Below are 6,000 nucleotides of genomic sequence, written 5' to 3'. Positions count from 1 at the left end.
CGTTGTCTCGGTGCCACTAATGCTTTAACCCCGGTTGGCACTTGGGTTTCTTGAAGCAACTCACAAGAATCAAATTCTAGGTTCTTCTTCTTCTTCTTTCTTTTCTCCTTGTCTTTACTTTCATGGAGCAACAATGGCATTTACATTCACTCTCTCTCTCTCTCTCTCTCTCTCTCTCTCTCTCTCCTTCTCATCTTCTAGTCTTTTTTGTAAATAAAGTTTTAATGGAGAAATAGTATTCTCAACAAGAACCATCAAACTCCATTAATTGGATTTGAGAAAATCTTTCTTGAGAGGCATTCAAGACACAAAAATAGAGAAAAACTTCTTCTCGATTTTTCTCTTCTTTTCTTCTTTCCATTTTCTTTTTCTTTCCCTTGGCAACAACCAATAGAGCTTGCTGCCTTGGTTTCCAACAACTTCCTAAGCCTCCAATGGGGGCTATGGATGAAGTGCAAGAGGATGGAAGTTTTTCATTCAAATCCTTAGCCTTCCATGACCTTCAACTCATTTTTTCGACCACTTCAGCAACCCCTTTGCCTGATTTCTTCCCTTTGGTGTGTAGAGCTTGGAGAGATGAAGAATCTCCTACTTGAATCACCTAAATCGGAGTTAAGAAGAGGGAGATATAGCCATTTGAATTTGGACCAACCAGAACACTTAAAATGGAATCTTCGAAGGTTGGCGTAGGATATGCCGGCGGCGTGCGCAACCGGGGCGCAAATCTGACCGTAGATCTCATCAACGAGAATCTCTTAATCTAGACTATCCGATTAAAATAACAGATAGTAAATCTCAACCACAAGATTTAAATAAGGGAGTCAACTAATGACGTCATGCTGGCGTCAGCGGTCAGCAATCACTTTTTGTTGTCGATTTTTGATTGGTTACTTTTTCGGATTTTAAGGGAGCTTGTCTCCCACTCACAAAAGTGAAAGGCTTATCGACCATTGAATCCGAATCCTTCAAGATGGCTTTAATTAGATCTCATGAGATCCTTAAGATCGGAATCTTTTTTATACCTTCTATGCACGCGCGAAACACCACAACATACCTTGATAAGGTATAGCACCAGTGCATCAAGGCTTATGCACCTAACCAATCAAATCCCACGTGCAAGCATCTATCTCATCCATGTCAGCGCAAAATCTCAGCAGCCTTTGGATGGGCATCAAGCCTGCGTGGTCGAATGTGGACCATCCATTTTACTTCCCTTTACTCCTCTTTATTACAATCAAGCCCCTGCCTTCATATATTTCAGTGCTTACAGACCCCCTGTAACTCAGACCTTCAAAATCTTGAAATTACACAAAAGCCCTTCAAATTTCAAAAATAAATTCTGAAAAATCCACCCAACACCGAGAGCAACTGATGAATTTTTGGTTTGGATTTTTGATCCGGCTTTACGGAAACGCTTATAAATTTTTCATACGATATCCGATCAAGATGAAACGAAGTGCGTTGGAACCGTGACTGGACGCTCTACGACTTTTCAGAAGATCTGATCATCTGAATCAGCCATATAAAAGGACAAAAATACCCCTAGACATTTTCAATAATGCATCTTTTTCATACAGAATTGGAATGTGATGAAATCAGAACCATTGGAAAGATTGGATTTTTGTCGTATCGTTAAATGGAGAACACTTCCTTTAAAAAATTCATTTTCGATGCCGAAACTATCCTCGACTACCACAAATGTCGTAACTTCTTCATACGATATCAGAATGCAACAAAATCAGATGCACTGGACTAGATAAATTATAATCTATCTTTTTCATGAAGAAAATATCTTCCAAATATATCATTTTCACTGTCAAAAATACCCCTAAGTGTAAATAGGCCAATTTTGTCAATTTTGACCCAGAAACCCGCACCACATACTAAGTATTATCAAACCACTCCATGCATACCAAGCGGCTCTATTATCTAATCGGTGACACTGGACACTGTCATATCATCAATTTCATCTATGTCACCCAAACTGGCCACGTCATTATCGCCACGTGGACGGGTTGCCAACAAGGACAACCATAAAACAACAGATACAAATCACGTTTCTGGTATGTCTAATATCAATAAAGACAGCTGATCTTGTTTCTGATATGTTTAACATTAACAGAGAACATTAGATTGTATTTCTGGTATATTGAATATCAACAGAGAAAATGTTACATTTTCCCCTTGTTTGAGTTACTATCATTTGTCTTCATATTTTTTCAATCCTTGCGTCACTTTTCTACAAAGAACATTAACAGTCCTTGGAGGGATTGAGGGAAGAGGAGAGCGGCCCAAGTCGCTTGATCGAATTCAGATATACTATTGAATCCGATCAGGAAGGATTCTAGCACGCCCGTGCACTCACCAATACGATCAACTGACCATAACTTAGGGAAGGATTTTGTTGCCAAACAAAAATTGGCAAGCTCGAGAAATCCTGATGCCAAGAAGAAGAAGGGCTCGAAATTCAGGGGCAAAATTAGTTGGTGGTCCTCTAACACTACCAAGCCCTAAGCACAATGTTGAAGCCACCCCATCAGGGGCACAGAAAAATAAGATTGGCCAAAACATGATTCGCCAATTAGTGATAATTATGCAGGAGAAAATATACCGGTCGGTCAAGGTCTTTATATAGGACATTACTGATCAATATGACCACCTATTGGATCACTATGACCAATTATTCACAATTCTTATGGCTCAGATTAAGCCAAATGTGTGGAATCAACAACCCAACGTAGTCAAATTTTATCTGGCTAGGGGCATGGTCACACGGATGGAGTTCATGTTGGGATTAACACGATTGGTCAACCCAGCTAGGCTAATCAGCCTAGTTACACGATCAATCAACCCGATCAGGCTAGTTAGCCTAATCATATTGGAAGTTCAAGCTATTCAATGTTCAATGATGGTAACATTGGGGGCATGCCCCTATAACAGCCATGTACCGTGCCACTGTTCCAAACAACAACTACCTATGTAATTAACCCTATGATTGTACAAGCACGACATGGTGTGCCCCTACAACAGCCATGTACTAGACTTTGAAAGGGAATGAAAGGGCATAATCCTTCATACTTTTGGCCATAAATGGCATCGTATGAAGAATTATGGGGGCAATTGTTGATACCCGATTTTCATAAATTGGTTAATAAATCGGCATCAATTTATTGATCGATTGTGTTAAGGAGCTGATCGATTAAGCTGGCCTATATTCAAATTGGCCACAAAAAGGACGACCTTATATTAAGGAGTTGATCAGTTAGAATAACCATTAGGTTGATCAAGCAAACAAACATAATACGGTCAAATGATTGATCATGACAATTTAACGGTTAGCTAACTATTGTAACTTTTTACGGTCAGCTAACCGATTCTGGCTTTTCGGCTAGATTGATCGATTGTCAATCAACATAGTTCGTACAAACGTGGGTTAGTTCCAGAGAAGTTACAAACATATGAATTTAGTGGTTAAGACAGTTACAACCAATTAAGAGAGTGTACTTCCAATAACTACCACACTAAGGAAATGGCACATGGGTTCCTGCAATTATGAAACTACCAAGAGAGGAGGATCTTGCAAATAAAACTATAAAAAGACTATGGTGGAAGAAATAGGGCATCATCAACAGATTAAACAAACTCAAATATCAAGTCTATCTTTCATTCCATTTTTTATCTTTCATGTTTTAAATTAGCATTTTCTTTTGAAGTCCTGTACTTCCTTCAAGTCATGTACTTCATTTCGTAGTGTAACAATCACGTCTCTTGTACTTTTAGCATCAACAAAGATACAGATCACATTTATAGTATGTATAATATCAACAAAGACAATTGATCTTGTTTCTGGTATGTTAAACATCAACAAAGAACAACAGATCATATTTCTAGTATATCGAATATCAACAGCGACAAGATTACATTTTCTCCTTGTCTATGAGTTTATCATTTGTCTTTATCTTTTTCAATTCTTGCATCACGTTTCTGCAAAGAATATTAAAAGTCTATGGAGTGACCGAGGCAAGAGGAGAACCCAAGTTGCGTTATCGAAGTCAAATCTATTATTGAATCCAGTCAAGAAGGATTCTGGCACGCCCACGCACTCACCAATACGGTCAGTTGACCGTAACTTAGGGAAGGATTTTGTTGCCAAACATTGACGTGTAGTGGACACTCACACACTTCATTTAGCTTAGGTTTAGCGAAATTAGTGAGTTAGATAGCATATGCTAACAAGATTCATCAATTTTCCCATTTTCGGGAGTCTAGGTTAACCTACATTGTGGGGATTTCGGTTGAGTTTCATGTCACGACCACCAATGACCCATGTAATTGCCCCAAACCCCCATAGATGTATTGAATTTCATTTTCCCAAATCCAATGTTAAGTTAGGATGTTAGGTCATAGAAAATTTGGGCAAATTCCCAAATCCTAGGGTTTTGGGTTGTCAAATTTTGGGGCTTTTCATATGGGAGGTTTCCCGCACTCAATGTGAGTAGTTGACTTGCTTGATTAGGTCCCTCACACCAAAATCCCCCAAGCTAGCCTAGGTCATGAATGGGGTAGGAGAGAGAGAGAGATAACTACATTGCATTTAAAGAGAGAGAAGAACACACCTTAGCTTGTTAGGTGATCCCCTTGCTCCTCCCTTCTTCCTCCTTCCCTTTATCTCTTTCTCCTTCTTTTTCTTCTTTCTTGCTCTCCTTGCTCTTGAGTTGGTAGGAGTGTTATGAATGGGCAAGAGGTTCTATATATAGCCACTTAAGTTGCCTAAGGGTTGTTTGTGAAAATAATGAATTTTCACTCAATACTAGGTTAATCCATCATTTGGCACTAACGGGCCCACCTCAGGGTGTCCGGATACATTAATCTATTCCCCAATAGATTGTCAAATCTATTGGGAGTGGTTTGAGGTGCACAGGTGCGAGGGCCCGGCCTCGACTACAAAATAACCCGATTTTGACCACTATCCCCACCATCAACCAGTGACCATTAGCCGGCGAAAGCTGATTTGGTCACCACTGTGTGAGACATAACCCATTTGCTAAATGGGGCCCTTCCAAGGTATTTCACTGTGTGGGCCCCCTTTGTGGTATATTATGCTATTAGGGTTCAGGCGATTCTCTTCAATGGTAGAGTACTTACCCTAACTCCTTCAATAATTTGTAGCCCATCCATGTAATGAGCCGGGTAAATCCACAAATTACTGGTGATTGTCACCTGGGTCGCATTACCTATGTCCAAAAGTTTGAATTTTTATGAGGTTTTGGGCACGGGTGTAACAACCACCTTCATTTGACTTTATTGCGAGTATATTGTTGTTTGATAAAACTACTCTAAAACTTGACAATGTTATTGTTGCTTTGCTGATGAATGAAATACAACGAAAAAAAGTAATAGTGAGGTGATGTCAAAGGAGGATAATGTCTTGGTTACAAGTGGTGATTAAGGTCAAGGTCTGAATATGACTCGCTATTATTGTGAGGAATAATGTCATTAAAAAAGGAATTGTCCAACGCATAAGAAGGATAAAAGGGAGAAGGAAGACAAGGAAAACAAAGATAAATTAGCAAATGCCACTGTCACGGAAGGACCTTGGAGTGAAGGAGATGTCTATCTCACTACATCATCAGGTACAAAAAATTCAGATTAGATTCTGATTGTTTATTTGATATGTGTTCAATCAGGGATCGTTTGCTATGTATCATATATATAAATATATATAATATAATATAAATAAATTATATAATTAAAACCAATAGTTGACTAGATATTTTTACTCATATGCGACTCCAAATCTCATCTAAAGTTGAGGACCAGGTATACAAAGCATAGTATGGTGATTTTTTTACCGGCTTTAAATAGTCATATCAGTTCTACTGGAACCTCGACATAAGGCTTACCCTTGATGCTGTTTTCCATATTTTCAACGGACTGTAAGTTATATCATATTTTTTTTACTTAATATATTATTTTTGAATACCCATTATTGAAAAAAAA

The sequence above is a fragment of the Macadamia integrifolia genome, chromosome 14 (assembly GCF_013358625.1).
Source record: "Macadamia integrifolia cultivar HAES 741 chromosome 14, SCU_Mint_v3, whole genome shotgun sequence".
NCBI lineage: Eukaryota > Viridiplantae > Streptophyta > Magnoliopsida > Proteales > Proteaceae > Macadamia > Macadamia integrifolia.
The sequence above is the reverse complement of the archived record's forward strand: the minus strand, read 5'-3'. Positions refer to the sequence as shown.